Raw genomic sequence first — 14,215 nt, forward strand, 5'->3', positions numbered from 1 at the left:
AATTTCAAATTTGTGTGAATTTTTTTTTTCCTCTAATAAATTCAAATATACTCACAACTCGAATGGGAGGTTATTTAAGAAAAAATTTGAACAACTAATATTCGATCGAATAGTCCCGACCAGAAAATTCGAATTGAATTGGAATCAAGTTTTCCCTCCGAACAAAACTCAAATGACAGGAAGGCAATTAACATATTTAAATGGTTCAGCAGACCTCTGCCATTGAAAATGAACTCAAGTTTTAGGTGGTGAATTAGAACTGTTTCCATGGTCGAGGTCTGATCAATCTCACATTTGAATTTACATTCGAATTGGGGGATTAAAATTAGAATGTGTGAATTTTGACACCAAAAAAAAATGAAAATTCGAATTTACTATTCGACCCATAAAGGGATTCTGTCATGATTTTTATGATGTAGTTTTTGTTTCTAAATCACCCTGTTTACACTGCAAATAATTCACTCTCCAATATAAAATTTCATTCCTGAACCAGCAAGTGTATTTTTTTAGTTGTAATATTGGTGTGTAGGCGCCATCTCAGGTCATTTTGCCTGTCATGTGCTTTCAGAAAGAGCCAGCACTTTAGGATAGAACTGCTTTCTGGCAGGCTGTTGTTTCTCCTACTCAATGGAACTGAATGTGTCTCAGTGGGACCTGGATTTTTACCGAGTGCTTTCTTAGATCTACCAGGCAGCTGTTATCTTATGTTAAACTGGCCATAGACGCAAAGATCCGATTGTACGAATCATCGTACGATCAGACTTTCCCATCTCCCGACCTGCCACTAACCATTCAGATCAAATAAAGTACAAAAGAACAGATCAGCCGATGTTCTGCCCCTGACAGCAATCTTACGAAAGTTATGTCCGACCAAAGCTGGTGACAGTCTCCCTCTGAAAATCGTACGATCGGCAATACATGCAGAGAAATTACCCACAGCCGACAGAAATCTTTTAACCTGTCCGATCAACCAAACGACTGATCTCCGCCGGACGAAAATGTCAGGGACTCTCCACACACAGTCCGAAAATCGCACGAATGCTCGATTTGTAAAATCAGATCTTTGCGTCTATGGCCAGCTTTAGGGAGCTGTTATCTGGTTACCTTCCCATTGTTCTGTTGTTTGGCTGCTGGGGGGGGGGGGGAAAGGGAGGGGGTTATATCACTCCAACTTGCAGTACAGCAGTAAAGCTGGGAAACTAACAATATGTCTATCACTATGTCACATTTCAAAATTAAAAAATCTGTTTCCTCTTTTAAGAAATTGATTTCAGAGCAGAATTCTGCTGGAGCAGCACTATTAACTGATTTGTTTAGAAAAAAAACAATTTCCCATGCCCATGAGAGTATCCCTTTAATAAATCCTTTAAGTATTACTCAGATAGGATTACAACTACAAACAACAGCATAAACTGTGTCTGAAAGCCCAAAGAGACAATCATGTTGAAATCCCTTTAGGGAAGCTAGCACACAAGCAGATTCGGGGAGATCTCACCGAACTGCCTTCCCCCTGCCTTCTGCCTGCTATAATGAAAAAACACCAGCGCCACCACCATGCACTCGTGGCGCTTCAATTTCCAAACTTCGGGCGACTTCTGAATCGAAGCACCGCTAGTGCATTGGCGCTGTGTCACCCCACAGAAGAGGCGATTAGTCGCCAGGTGACTAAATCTCCCCGAATTTGCTGTGCTGCTCCCTAGTTATCAATCTGTGGGGCCACTGGGAGTCTGAGATGAGTAATCCCAAATTGCAACAAAGGACTTTTTGCCAAGAGTTCAAACTGCAAAAAGAAATGGTCAGGCCTCATTTACTATGTGCAACCCTCAACTTTGTCTGTCAGTGGTACAAGGTTCTCTTGGCACCTCATTTGCAATAATACACAACACAAAACTTGCACAATCACAAAGACAAAGAATTACCATTAGTTTCATCTAACTGTGAAACTTCCTAAATATAATCAGGTATCAGTCACAAGGCCACAGCCTGTATCACAAATTTACTGTCAATGTACCTGCCTGTAAATTTCTAATATTCCATCCTTACCCCCCCCCATCGCTGAACAGATAAGCAACAAACAGCCCGCTTATATAATTAGATTTGAACCTTTTTCCACTTTCAGGCACTTTAAAGGGGGGTTTCACCTTTAAGTCAACTTTTAGTATGTTATAGAATGACCAAAAACCCTCGAAATTCGACCCTTGAATTGAAATCCCTCAACTTCGAATATCGAAGTTGAGGGACTTTTATCGTATTCAATTGATCGAACGATCGAATAGAAATCGTTCGATCGAATGATTAAATCGCTCAAATCTAACGATTCGAACGATTTTTAGCGATCGATCGAATGATTTTTATTCAACCAAAAAAAAAATTAGAGTGCTCATTAAGGTCCCCAGGCTAACATTGCACTTCGGTAGCTTTAATTTGGCGAAGTATGAAGTTGAAGTTTTTTTTAAAGAGACAGTACTTCGATTATCGAATGGTCGAATAGTCGAACGATTTTTACTTCGAATCGTTCGAATCGAAGCCGAATATAGCCTATTCGATGGTCGAAGTACCCAAAAATTTACTTTTGAAATTCAACGTTTTTGAAACTCGAACCATTCACTCGAGCTTAGTAAATCTGCCCCTTAGAGTTATTTGCCTTTTTCTTCTGACTCTTTGCAGCTTTCAAATGGGCGTCGCTGACTCCCTTCTAAAAAACAAATGTTCTGTAAAGCTACAAATGTATTGTTATTTTTTATTACTCCTCTTTCTATTCAGGCCTCTCCTATACATATTCCAGTCTCTTATAAATCAGTGCATGGTTGCTAGGGGAATTTGCACCCTAGCAACCAGATTGCATAAAATGCAAATTGAAGAGCTGCTGAATAAAAAGCGAAATAATTCGAAAACCACAAATCATAAAAAATTTAAAGAAAATACAAATTGTCTCAGAATATCACTCTCTACAGTTATCTCAAAGGTGAACCAACCCTTTAATGATAATGCTTTATTTGTATATGGCAATTATCAGTCTGGCCAATGCTATAACGTGCTTTCCTATAAAAGAGTTTTTAATGGACTTTGGCACCCATATCGTATTATTTTGTATCCAAGTAGGTAGTTTCCCTGCTGATAATTGAAATGCAGATAATATGCTTGATTGTGTCTGAATTTATAAATCTGAATTCCTTTGTGACATTTTACAGAGGGTTGATAAATAAACTCAGCAGTTTTGTTTCAGTGTTTGACTGATGCTATGTCATTATGAAGAGAAACACATTACACATGTCAGACTGAGATGGTTATTCACTTTCTTTTTTATCAATAGGAAGAGAAATGTGGACTAATACCTGAGCAACATAACAGCTCAGGAATTAACAGGGTTGATGTGGAATATTTTCCGACTGTAAACATGGATTATCTGGCTTGTCCTAGTTTGGACAGAAAGGGCCATTGTGTATTAACATGCTTAAATGCTAGCTAAAATGCTAAATGTAATAGGTTCTAGGGAATGTGACAGTGTTCCAACTGTGTGCGGAATTAAGCCTAAAAGTGAAAATGCCTTAGAAGCACAACATTGTACTGGCAGAAGATAGTTTGTGGCATACTGCAGCAGAAATATTCTGTAAATGTAGCAATGAATTGTTTCCATGTGCTTTTATATGTCAAGACTCATGCTTATTATGTTTATCTTACCCTAGCACAAAAGTTTCTGAACTCCTTCCTTATTGTGCAGTACTTCGTATCCTCCTACACTTTCACTCGCTAGAGGATCTTCACTAACTGGGAACACTAGTGACCATTGCAGGAAATGGAACTTGCTGATTTCTAAATATTAAAGGGCAGATTTATCCCAGGGAAAAAGAAAGATTATCCTTTAAAATCCTTCTAAATCTTCTTGAGAGACCTCTGCCCTCAAAGATTTTGTTTAACTTGCACTTGGTTTTGAGAGTCTATTATAATCTGTCTGTGCATAATAAACTTTGTATTTCGAGGTATTAACAAAAAAACCCAAGTCATACAGGTTCATATACAATTTGAAAGGGGTGGTTCAACTTTAAGTTAACTTTTAGTATGTTATAGCCAATTCTAAGCAACTTTTCAGTTGGGCTTAATGATTTATAGTTTTTTTTAATTATGTGGCTTTTTGTTATGATTCTTTCCAGCATTTAAATGGGGGTCACAGACCCCCATCTAAAAACAAATGATCTGTAAAGCTACAAATGTATTGTTGTTGCTACTTTTTATTATTCATCTTTCTATTCAGGTGCTGGCCTATTTGTATTCCAGTCTCTTATTCATACGGTCAGATGAAAAACTTTGGGAACAATATTGTACTTTTCCCTTTGCATAAATGTCTTTTTAGATTTCGAAGTGTGTTTAGGGTCATTATCTTGTTGGAATATCCAACCCCTGCGTAACTTCAACTTTGTGACTGATGCTTGAACATTATCCTGAAGAATTTGTTGATATTGGGTTGAATTCATCTGACAAGGGCCCCAGTCCCTGAACTAGCCACACAGCCCCACAGCATGATGGAACCTCCACAAAATTTGATAGTAGGTAGCAGGTGTTTTCTTGGAATGCGGTGTTCTTCTTCCGCCATGCAAAGCGCTTTTTGTTATGACCAAATAAATACATTTTTGTCTCATCAGTCCAATGCACTTTGTTCCAAAATGACTGTGGCTTGTCTAAATTAGCTTTTACATACAACAAGCGACTCTGTTTGTGGCTTCCTTCTCATAACTCTTTGTGCAAATTGCGCTGAATTTTAGAACGATGTACAGATACACCATATGTACAGACAGGACCACCATCAGAAATCGCAGGGCCCCATACGACAAAATTTCCTGGGCCCCCTGGGCTGCACCCACCGCAAGCCCCACCTACAGGTCCTCCCTCCCCACCCCCACAGGTCCGCCCCCCACCACACAGAAAAAAAATAAAAAGATATTGGTGGTCAGGGCCCCCCATAAAAAAAACATTTGTGGCCAGGGCCCCCCCATTAAAAAATATTGGTGGCTAGGACCCCACATGAGAAAAGAAAAATTGGTGGCCAGCCCCCCCCCCCACATTATGAGAAAATTGGTGGCAAGGGCCCCTTAAACGTCCATGCCTTCCCGAAGTCAGCAGCTCTCAGAAAGATGGGGGGCCCGCCTAATCAAGTAAGTGTGGCGTGGCAGGGCCCCCCTTACCCTCGGGCCCCCTACAACTCTCCCCCCTGTCCCCCTCCTGATGGCTGGCCTGTGTACAGCAAAACGTTCTTGCAGGTCTTTGGAGATGATCTTTAGGTTGTCTGTAACTATTCTCACAATCCTCCGCATATGCTGCTCCTTTATTTTTCTTGGTCTGCCAGACCTGGGTTTTACAGCAACTGTGCCTGTGGCCATTTCCAGATTATATTCCTTACAGTTGAAATTGACAGTTTAAAAATTTCATCCGGTTCATTTATCAGCCTGTTAGTGCACAGAGGGGACAGATTTGGAGGCCAAAATCTACCTTGTCTGTGCACAGGCCGATGCCTTGTCTGTTAGTCAAAAATAATATTGGTTTGGAACAAAGTGGATCAGTGTGCGACATGGCCCTTAGAGAAACGTATAGTGTGTATTACAATTCAGTCTTCTCCAGCATATGGCTATCATACTATCACACTGTATTCATGCATACACACACACACAGTTGTACATTATAAGGTTAGAAGTCAACAAGGAGTCTCATAACTATATTATGGCACAAATGGTTTTATACAGGTTAAGGATGTGACTTCTAATATTCTCTATCTTACAAGAGAACAAGAGGAGTTAAATCCATTTTTACAATACACAAATCTCAGTGAATCACATGGCACAAATGACGCTGCTGATTACACCACTAGGCACCATTTGTAAGGGTATATTTTACAGGATATTCTTGACTAAGCACATTGTCAAACCATTGATACAATGCAATCTGCATAAATTATTATAGTGCTGATAAAATGCTATGATTTGCACCTCAAAGAACGTACAGTGAATAATCGGGTTCAATGTATGTGTTTTATAGTGGTCTGATTATATACACAAGGACAGATTAATTGACCGTGAAAATGTATTTCCTCATTCAGACCCTAATTTAACCGTAGATATCGCTTGAGTTTTCATGAGAAAGTCTATAATACTAGTTTTTCTCATGGAATCTAGACCATAATATTTACACTTGTGAGTTTTGTTTCATGATACATTATGGTATTTCATTGAGGTTGGGTTACCTCTCTACTCTTCAGAGAGACTTATCAATAGATTGGAACATCATTCTCAAATATACTGTAGGTTGGCTTGGGCGAATTTGACCCATTTCGTTTCAACAAAAATTCGCCGTCTGAGAAATGTCGCCCGATGCCCATTAAAGTCTAGAAAAAAGTCAAAAAATTTTTGAGCAAGGCAAATTTTTTTTGATGCACAGTGCCATACAAGTCTATGGGCATCATTTCTGCAGCGAAACAAGGCAAACAAATTTGCCCATCCCTAGGCTGTTGATTGTGATTTTTCTAAACCTCCCAACATTTGGCTTTCCAAGAACAGATCGTTTTAGCCACCCCTGGTCCACACTTGCCATGCCCAGTTATGCCCAAACACCCCCCCCCCAATCTGCCTGAAACACTGTCCTCTGATAAACCCATCAGCAGAAAACAAGTCAATTAGGAGGTATGGTTTTGAATTATTTTCTTTGTTCTTCTGCCTCTGTCCAGCCTGAAATTGAAATGCCATCAGTTTGCTGAAAATAAGAAAGCAGATTAATCCTCAGGCTAGGTTTTTATTGTAATTAATATGTTATTATTTATCTTTTTATTCAGCCCCATTCCTGTCCATCTTCCAAGGTGTCACTGCCTGGCTGCTAGTGCAAGTGGGACCAGATAACTAGTCAAATCCAGGGGCGTAACTACAAAGGAAGCAGACCCTGCGGCTGCAGGGGGGCCCAGGAGGTATAGGGGCCCCATGAGGCCCTAATTAATGAGCAATTTCCATATATATTGGTTAAAAAAGGGCAACATGTGGTTATGTTGGGGGCCATAAAATGAATTTGCTGTGGGGCCCAGTAACATCTAGTTACGCCACTGGTCAAATCCCAAACTGGAATGTATCAGAGCAAAAACATATATAATGATCATATATAAAAATCTGAAGGTGAAACTCTGCATTAAATAAATGGAGTCTCCGTGATATGTTCTTGCTTCTGAGAGCAGTGCGGGTTATGAAAGTCCTGTTACAAATGTCACCCCTTCTTTATACACAGACACTTGATACTTTAGATTCAGCCAGCTGCAGCTGTGGTACAAACAGGATGTAAAGGAAGGATACACCTGTACGCTAAATGCATTTTTTTCATGAAAAGTAGCTTCGTAAGATACTCCTTTGGCAATAGATAATTAAGAACAAAGCATTCTTGCCCTGGTGCAGCACTAATAAAAAGCTTGCTGTGCATAGAGAGGAAGACACATTATTCTTGCTGAAGCCTCACCGGATAAGAATATATTGCTGTTATAGTTTAACGGCACATTAGTAATGATATGGGTTATATGCTATCTATCATCTTTTGTTAATGGAACCTTAGTAAGATGTACAATTACAGTCAATGTGATTTGCTGCCGATATTATTAGAACAACAGCAACAGCAAAAAAATACCATTGTTGCACTGACAGAGAGGTATGGTGATGGGAATGTTATGCTCTGGGCATGCTACATTCAGTTGGAACTGGGTATCTCTTATTGGCAAATACAGGTATCTTACCTGTTATCCAGAATGCTTGGGACCTAGGGATTACCAGATAAGGGATCCTTCTGTAATTTGGATCTCCACAACCTTAAGTCTACTACAAAGTAACTTAAAGTTGACCTGTCATCCAGACATAAAAAGATGTACAGGTATAATAAAAGTCCTTTTCAAATTAAACATGAAATCCAAATTCTTTTTTTCATTAAAGCATTCATAGCTGTTTTAAACACATTTAAAAATCTCAGCTGTCAATCAAATATTGTCTGCCCCTCCTCACTATTATCTAGATGTCACTGCTCTCCCCACATTCCCCTGTTCTCTTAACCATTTAATTGTGTAACCAGTGCATGGGGATGGACATCAGGTCCCCCATTCTGGTGCACAAACAAGATTCTGAGATGATGCAAGGCTTGTCTTAATAACAGTGTGCACAAAATGGCTCCTGCCTGCTTGCTATAATTATGAGTTCCCAGATTCAATTGATTTATACAGTGTTCATTTTGCTTGACTAACATGATAAAATAGGATTTGAAATCATTTTTTTGGGTGACGGGTCCCCTTTAAAGGAACAGTAACACCAAAAAATGAAAGTGTTTAAAGTAATGAAAATGTCATGCACTGTTGCCCTACACGGGTAAAACTGGTGTTTTTGCTTCAGAAACACTACTGTAGTTCATATAAACAAGTTGCTATATGGCACAGGTTAAATAGTGGATAAAAGATAACACCATTATATTCTACAGATGTTATCTACTATCTGCTTTGTAACCTGAGCCTTCCCCCATTGCTACACAGCAGCTTAATTATATAAACAATAGTAGTGTTTCTGAAGCTAACACAGCAGTTTTACCAGTGCAGGGCAGTACTGCATTATACTGTATATGTATTACTTGAAAACACTTTCATTTTTGATGTTACTGTTCCTTTAAACGTGAATCAAACCCTATAGGATTTTATTGCCACTAAAAATAATTTGTTTTATCTTAGTTGAATCAAGAACAAAGTACTGTTTTATTATTACAGAGAAAAAGAAAATAGTGGCTCAGTAACATAAAGGTTAAGGTCCTTTGCCCAGTCAAAGCCATGACTCGACCTTTGATAAATAAACCTCATAGTATCCTTATGTATTGTAATAGAGGGTATATTATTTCCTAAAAAAAACATTTTATTATTGTGTTCGACTTCTACATCTACTTTTTAAAAATCATTCTAGAAGACCATACCAATACATCAACAGAAGCTTTTACATAGTAAAATAAACTTTGCTGCTTCTCTAGAAAGTAGACCATAGGGAATATCAGTTTCCTTTAAAAATAACAGGAAATTTCTCTTAAGGACAATAAGAAAAAAAACTACAGCAACATATTAAAGGTCAATATCACAAATGGTCCTGTTAAATGTCCTGTTACCGTTTTGCAGCCCTTCTTTTGAAATACTGCAAGACTTATTTCTATTCCCACATCTTAAAAGTGGTGTCTTTACAAGGGCGCTTGGCAAATAGTGTTAAAATAATGATCAGATTATTTAAGAGACATGCTGTATAGATTAAATGAAATAGTGAGGAAAGTGGGAGAATTGTTATCAGGTCATATTAAAATAATACCATAATAAATAAAATAACATGTCACAATATTTATAGTTGCATTTCTTGTCTGTGAATAATTAGTGGACAGAGAAAACATTGGTGATCAGGGTAGTCTTTTTAAGGGTATTTTTCAGTTAAAACTCAAATTTTTCAATATTTATTATACCTCAAAGTTGGAAATAGCTTGAATATGAAAATACACCATCTAAAACCTGTTGAGGTTCTGTAGGAGTCAATGGCAGAGGTCCTTTGAACCATTTGAAGATGTTAATAGCCTTCATGAGGTTCGAGTTTTTTTCCAGTGGGTTTTGCTGGAAAATTCAATCAATAAGAACAATTCAGGTTTTTTTCGATTCGATGATTTGAGTTTTTTTCATTCGAGTTGTTTCCTAAATTAGAAATTATTCGAGTTGTGAGTTCATTTGAGGAATAAAAAAACCACACAAAGCTCTTTCTAGTTCTGAGAGAAAATCCAAGTTGGTTAAAGATCAGGTGAGTCTCTCTATACGTACAGTAACTTGATGGCGCAGCGTTAATAACAGCTGAGGAAATCTTGAAAATCATTGCAGTTTCATAACCTTTTTTAAAACATTATAGAGGAATGTGCCCCTTTGCTCGTCCAGAACTCTTGCTTTGCTCCTCTCTAAATCAGACCTGGTGGCATCTGATTAGCGGAGGGCTCCTCCCGAAGTGAAAGGCGGCTGCTACAGGCGGAAGCAGAGCCGAGACCAGGGACCAGGGTGCCGATCGTGGCAGTAACATTCAAAGTTACTACCATTTTACAGAATATCGGCAGTGTTTCCGTACATATAGACTAGATTATATAATTGTCAGAAAATGCATGGTACCAGAAATTAAAATAATTGTGAGCTTATGTAGAGCTGTAAGAGATATAAAGAACAAAAGCCATGAACCTAAACTAGGTACCTTGGTGTAGCCCCATACATAGCCCAGTTTGCCCTGCTTGTTGCCAAAACGAAGAGCAGCAGAGCAGTATTGGTGGGTGCCATGTCACATCAAATAAGGTGGAGGGTATGCAACTAAGATCAATCCAGGTGTCCTAAGTTATGGTGGCCATAGATGCACTGATATCTTATGAAATTGCATTTTCATACGCACACAAACATCGCCCATTGTTAGTGCTGCATTGTCAGATACAGATAGAATTCTATTGTTTCTTCCTGTATATCTGACTATTCAGCTCTACACGTGTGTATTGAAACAAACGGCCTTTCCCTGGAAAGATTTTTTCCAAAATATTGTTATTGTAACATTTATGGCCACCTTTAGGTTGCCTATGATTAAGGGAATGTTTTCCTGAAACGCATAAGGCGATGTTGTTACCTTGATAAGCTTCGATAAATCTCCTCATATTCATCCGGAGTGCCGCCTTTTTTGTTTATTGGATCCATCTTTAGGTACCTGTATTTTATTCTCCTTAAAGCCGGGTTAACCACACCCTCATACAAACTATGCACGTGCTTCACAACCATGGCAGTACTTCTGGCAAAAGAGTGGCAAATTCCATATTTGTCATTTGGAAGTAATCCCCCTTATTTGTATAGAGTGAACAGGCTGTTGGATTTGCTTCAGTTTTTTAAATTTGTACTTGAACATGTGCCCTTAAATAATAGTGTGGTATTGCACATTATATGCTCCCCCTAACAGCCAGTATACTTGGATAAATAGCCAGTGTACCCCCATCATTTTATAGAAAACTCTGCACCTCAGAAACAAATTTTAATTTTGCTTTGTATATCCGAAACAAGAATACATTTATTCTGGTTTTTATCCAGTGGGTAATAGAATGAATGAATGATTGGCTCTTTGTACAGGGAAAGTTTGTTTCTATATACCGTAATCCTATGCTTGAGCCCTAGACCACCCTTCAAGGCAATACTTAGCTATACATGAAAACAATTTGTTTTGCTGTTGTAAAAAATATTTTACTGTGTATAGATATGTAGCATACAAGAAAGTTTTACCACAACACAACCATATAGATTCAACCCAACCTCTTTATAATATTACATTATTTATGTTTTGTTACCGCTTGCTTGATCTTGCCCTGGAAAACTACATTCTTCTTTTCCCTCCACCCATGGGTGCAGCTAGCATGGCTTTTAGAAGGAAATTATTTAGTTATATAAACAAAGTGCCAGTAGAGGAGTGGCAGCTACATCTGATGAATGTGATATTTTTAATTAATGAATTCAACAAAACAAGAACAGAAATATTTGCTAAATATCATCACAAGCTTTATATCTGTTTATGTAGTGCTGTGTAGAGTTCTGTCTTGGTTTAGAGTTATCAAACACTGCTTAGAATTGAAAACAATAGAAGGGAGAATATCAGGGACAAATTATTACTCAAATCTCAAACTTGAGTCACTTTTGTTCTTTCATAGGGAATTGAAATCTTATGGTTGGCAGCCCTTTCTTTCTTTCACAAACAAAAATGGTGATACAGGTGAGCCTGTTATAAGGGGAGGTACTCACTGCTCTGACACAAAATATACCATGTGACTTTTAATCGTCATGAGTGGGCCCATGCGTAATGCTGGAGGCAAAATGGGCACCAGTTTTTCTTAAAAATAAACAATAACTTCCTTATTGGCAGGATAATATCCAGATCTCTTTAGAAATAAGCACAGATGATACAACATAGTTGTTAAGCATATACTCACAAACTGAACGATCAGAAGTTCTTTCTCCATCAGGGGCCAGCAACCAGTCTACAGGTAGTCAACTTACAAATGCCAAAACACAGCTTTCAGGCCCTCCCAGTGGAACCTAGGCTAGGGGTAGGCAGAGTAGGCAAGTACCTATGGCGCAAAGCTGGGAGGGGGGCGTACCTTCTTTGCCGCCTACCCCTAGTCTGGTCTCCTCTCTCTCCGTCCATTGGCGATTGCGGCGATTTGAGCATGCATGTGAGCAGAAGTTTGCAAATGCGCACGAGCGCCACTTTGCGCATATGCGCAATTCCAGTTGCCGCCGCGACCGCCCAGGTTGTCTGGCTGGCTTGCCTGGCTCTACCAATCTGTACACTTGGATTTCTATTCTGGCATGGTACACCCAGGTGTCTAATCCTTATCAGCTTTCCCATATATACTTAGTACATACAGTAGAACCCCCATTTTACATTTTTCAGGGGACCAGAAAAATATGGTGGAAAATGTAATATCAGGGAAATGTATTATGCATGATATAGAGGTGGAACCACAAAACAACAATGTAAAATGAGGGAAAACTTAAAATCACCAGGGCATACTTTGACACAGAATGAGGAAACATCTCCCTTTCCAACTGCAATTTAGGACCCACACTTATCTGTCTATAAACTCTAGGAGACTACCTGAAACATAAAGTGCAACTACTTTAACAGTCCCCTACATGTGTATTTGGGGTTCCTGTATGTAACATCACTAGATAATCCTATTCATATTGGCATATTGTCAGACCTGTGGCATTCATAATAATATTTTGTTTTTGCATGTTAGGGCATGTGGGAGATAAGAGAATGCAAGCTTTGTATTTCTCAATAATATGTGGTTTTATGTTTATGTGGTCAACTTACTGTTAGGGTTTTATGACACAAATAGCAGGCAGTGTGTTGTTTATGCACATGCTTTAGTGTCAGCCATGAAATTGAGTATGGTGTATTTTTATTTTGTCATCTTTACATAACAGATAATTGGGTAATTCTATGCATAATGGGTAACAAATTGTTCAGAAACCCCTTGGGATTTTATTATTTAATACATATTTTCAACATTTATTATGTTTTATCTTTGGACCTGTGCATTTCTTTTGTTTCTATTTTTAATATTTGGGATCTTATCTTATGTAGATATGTATAGCATACCTTAGAATTAATTGTTACCCTTCTGTCCTAATGCATCTGTAGATTTTTCACAAAGCACCCGTTCCACCAGGCTTAGGAACTCAATGGCTAGTTTTGTAAACAATTACCCCAACAACTTATTGTTAATTTTCACTTCACCCCCTACCAATCCTTCTCACAATCCATTCAGATAATCATCTAGCCATTGACAACAGTCTGTTCTAATTTACTTGCTATGCTATTTAAAAGAACATGTGTATATTGTGGCCGTGTATGTTTTTAAAGTGATGTATATGGGTAGAGACAGTCAAGAATATTCAGGGAGATTTAGTCACCTGGCGACAAAACACCTCTTCTTCGGACGACTAATCTCCTCGTCGGCTAGAATCGTAACCGCGGATGGGATGGCACTCAGATCGATTTGTTTTCCGAAGTCGCCCTAAGTTGAATAACGAGGAAACTTCAGGCGACTTTGGAAAATGAAGTGCTCCCAGTGCCATCACACGGACGATTCTAGCAGTTCGTGGAGATTAGTCGCCCGGAGAAGATGTGATTTGTCACCGGGCGACTAATCTCCCTGAATCTTCTCGTCTGTCTCTGCCCTAAGAAACTCAAACTTGTCATAATCATTTCCCTTTCAAGTCAGTGGTATCAAACGCAGGGAGAGGAGATTTTTATTAACATTTTCATGCAATGTGATCATTTGAAAAGTGAAGGGAATTGCTTCATATTAGCTTTGCTTTTGTTTTGAAGTCCTTACAATTCCTTTATAACTTTAGCATGTATTCATATACTGCATTCATGACCGGAGCATTCGATTTTTTCCTTCTTTGGGAGCCAGTGTACTATGCTTTAGCTATTCTCATTACTGTTGAATTATGGCAGTAGAGCAATCTATTTTGGATGTTTGATTAACATGGGGCAAATGATAATTGTTTGGCAGCAGCTCATCTAGGTCACAGAAAAGTTATAAATTCAAAAGAATGATAGTTTCTTTAGGCAGTAAGTGTTGAGATACAGAATGTAATCCAAATCCTGGCAACTAAGGT

The 14,215-nt window shown here is 38.6% G+C and overlaps 1 protein-coding gene across 1 annotated transcript in view; it reads left to right on the top strand.

Moving 5' to 3' along the window:
- Positions 1-14,215, top strand: part of itpka.L (inositol-trisphosphate 3-kinase A L homeolog) — a 60,890-nt gene that overhangs the window by 18,725 nt on the left and 27,950 nt on the right. The gene's annotated exons all lie outside the window — the stretch shown is intronic.

The sequence above is a fragment of the Xenopus laevis genome, chromosome 8L, assembly GCF_017654675.1.
Source record: "Xenopus laevis strain J_2021 chromosome 8L, Xenopus_laevis_v10.1, whole genome shotgun sequence".
NCBI classification, from domain to species: Eukaryota; Metazoa; Chordata; class Amphibia; order Anura; family Pipidae; genus Xenopus; species Xenopus laevis.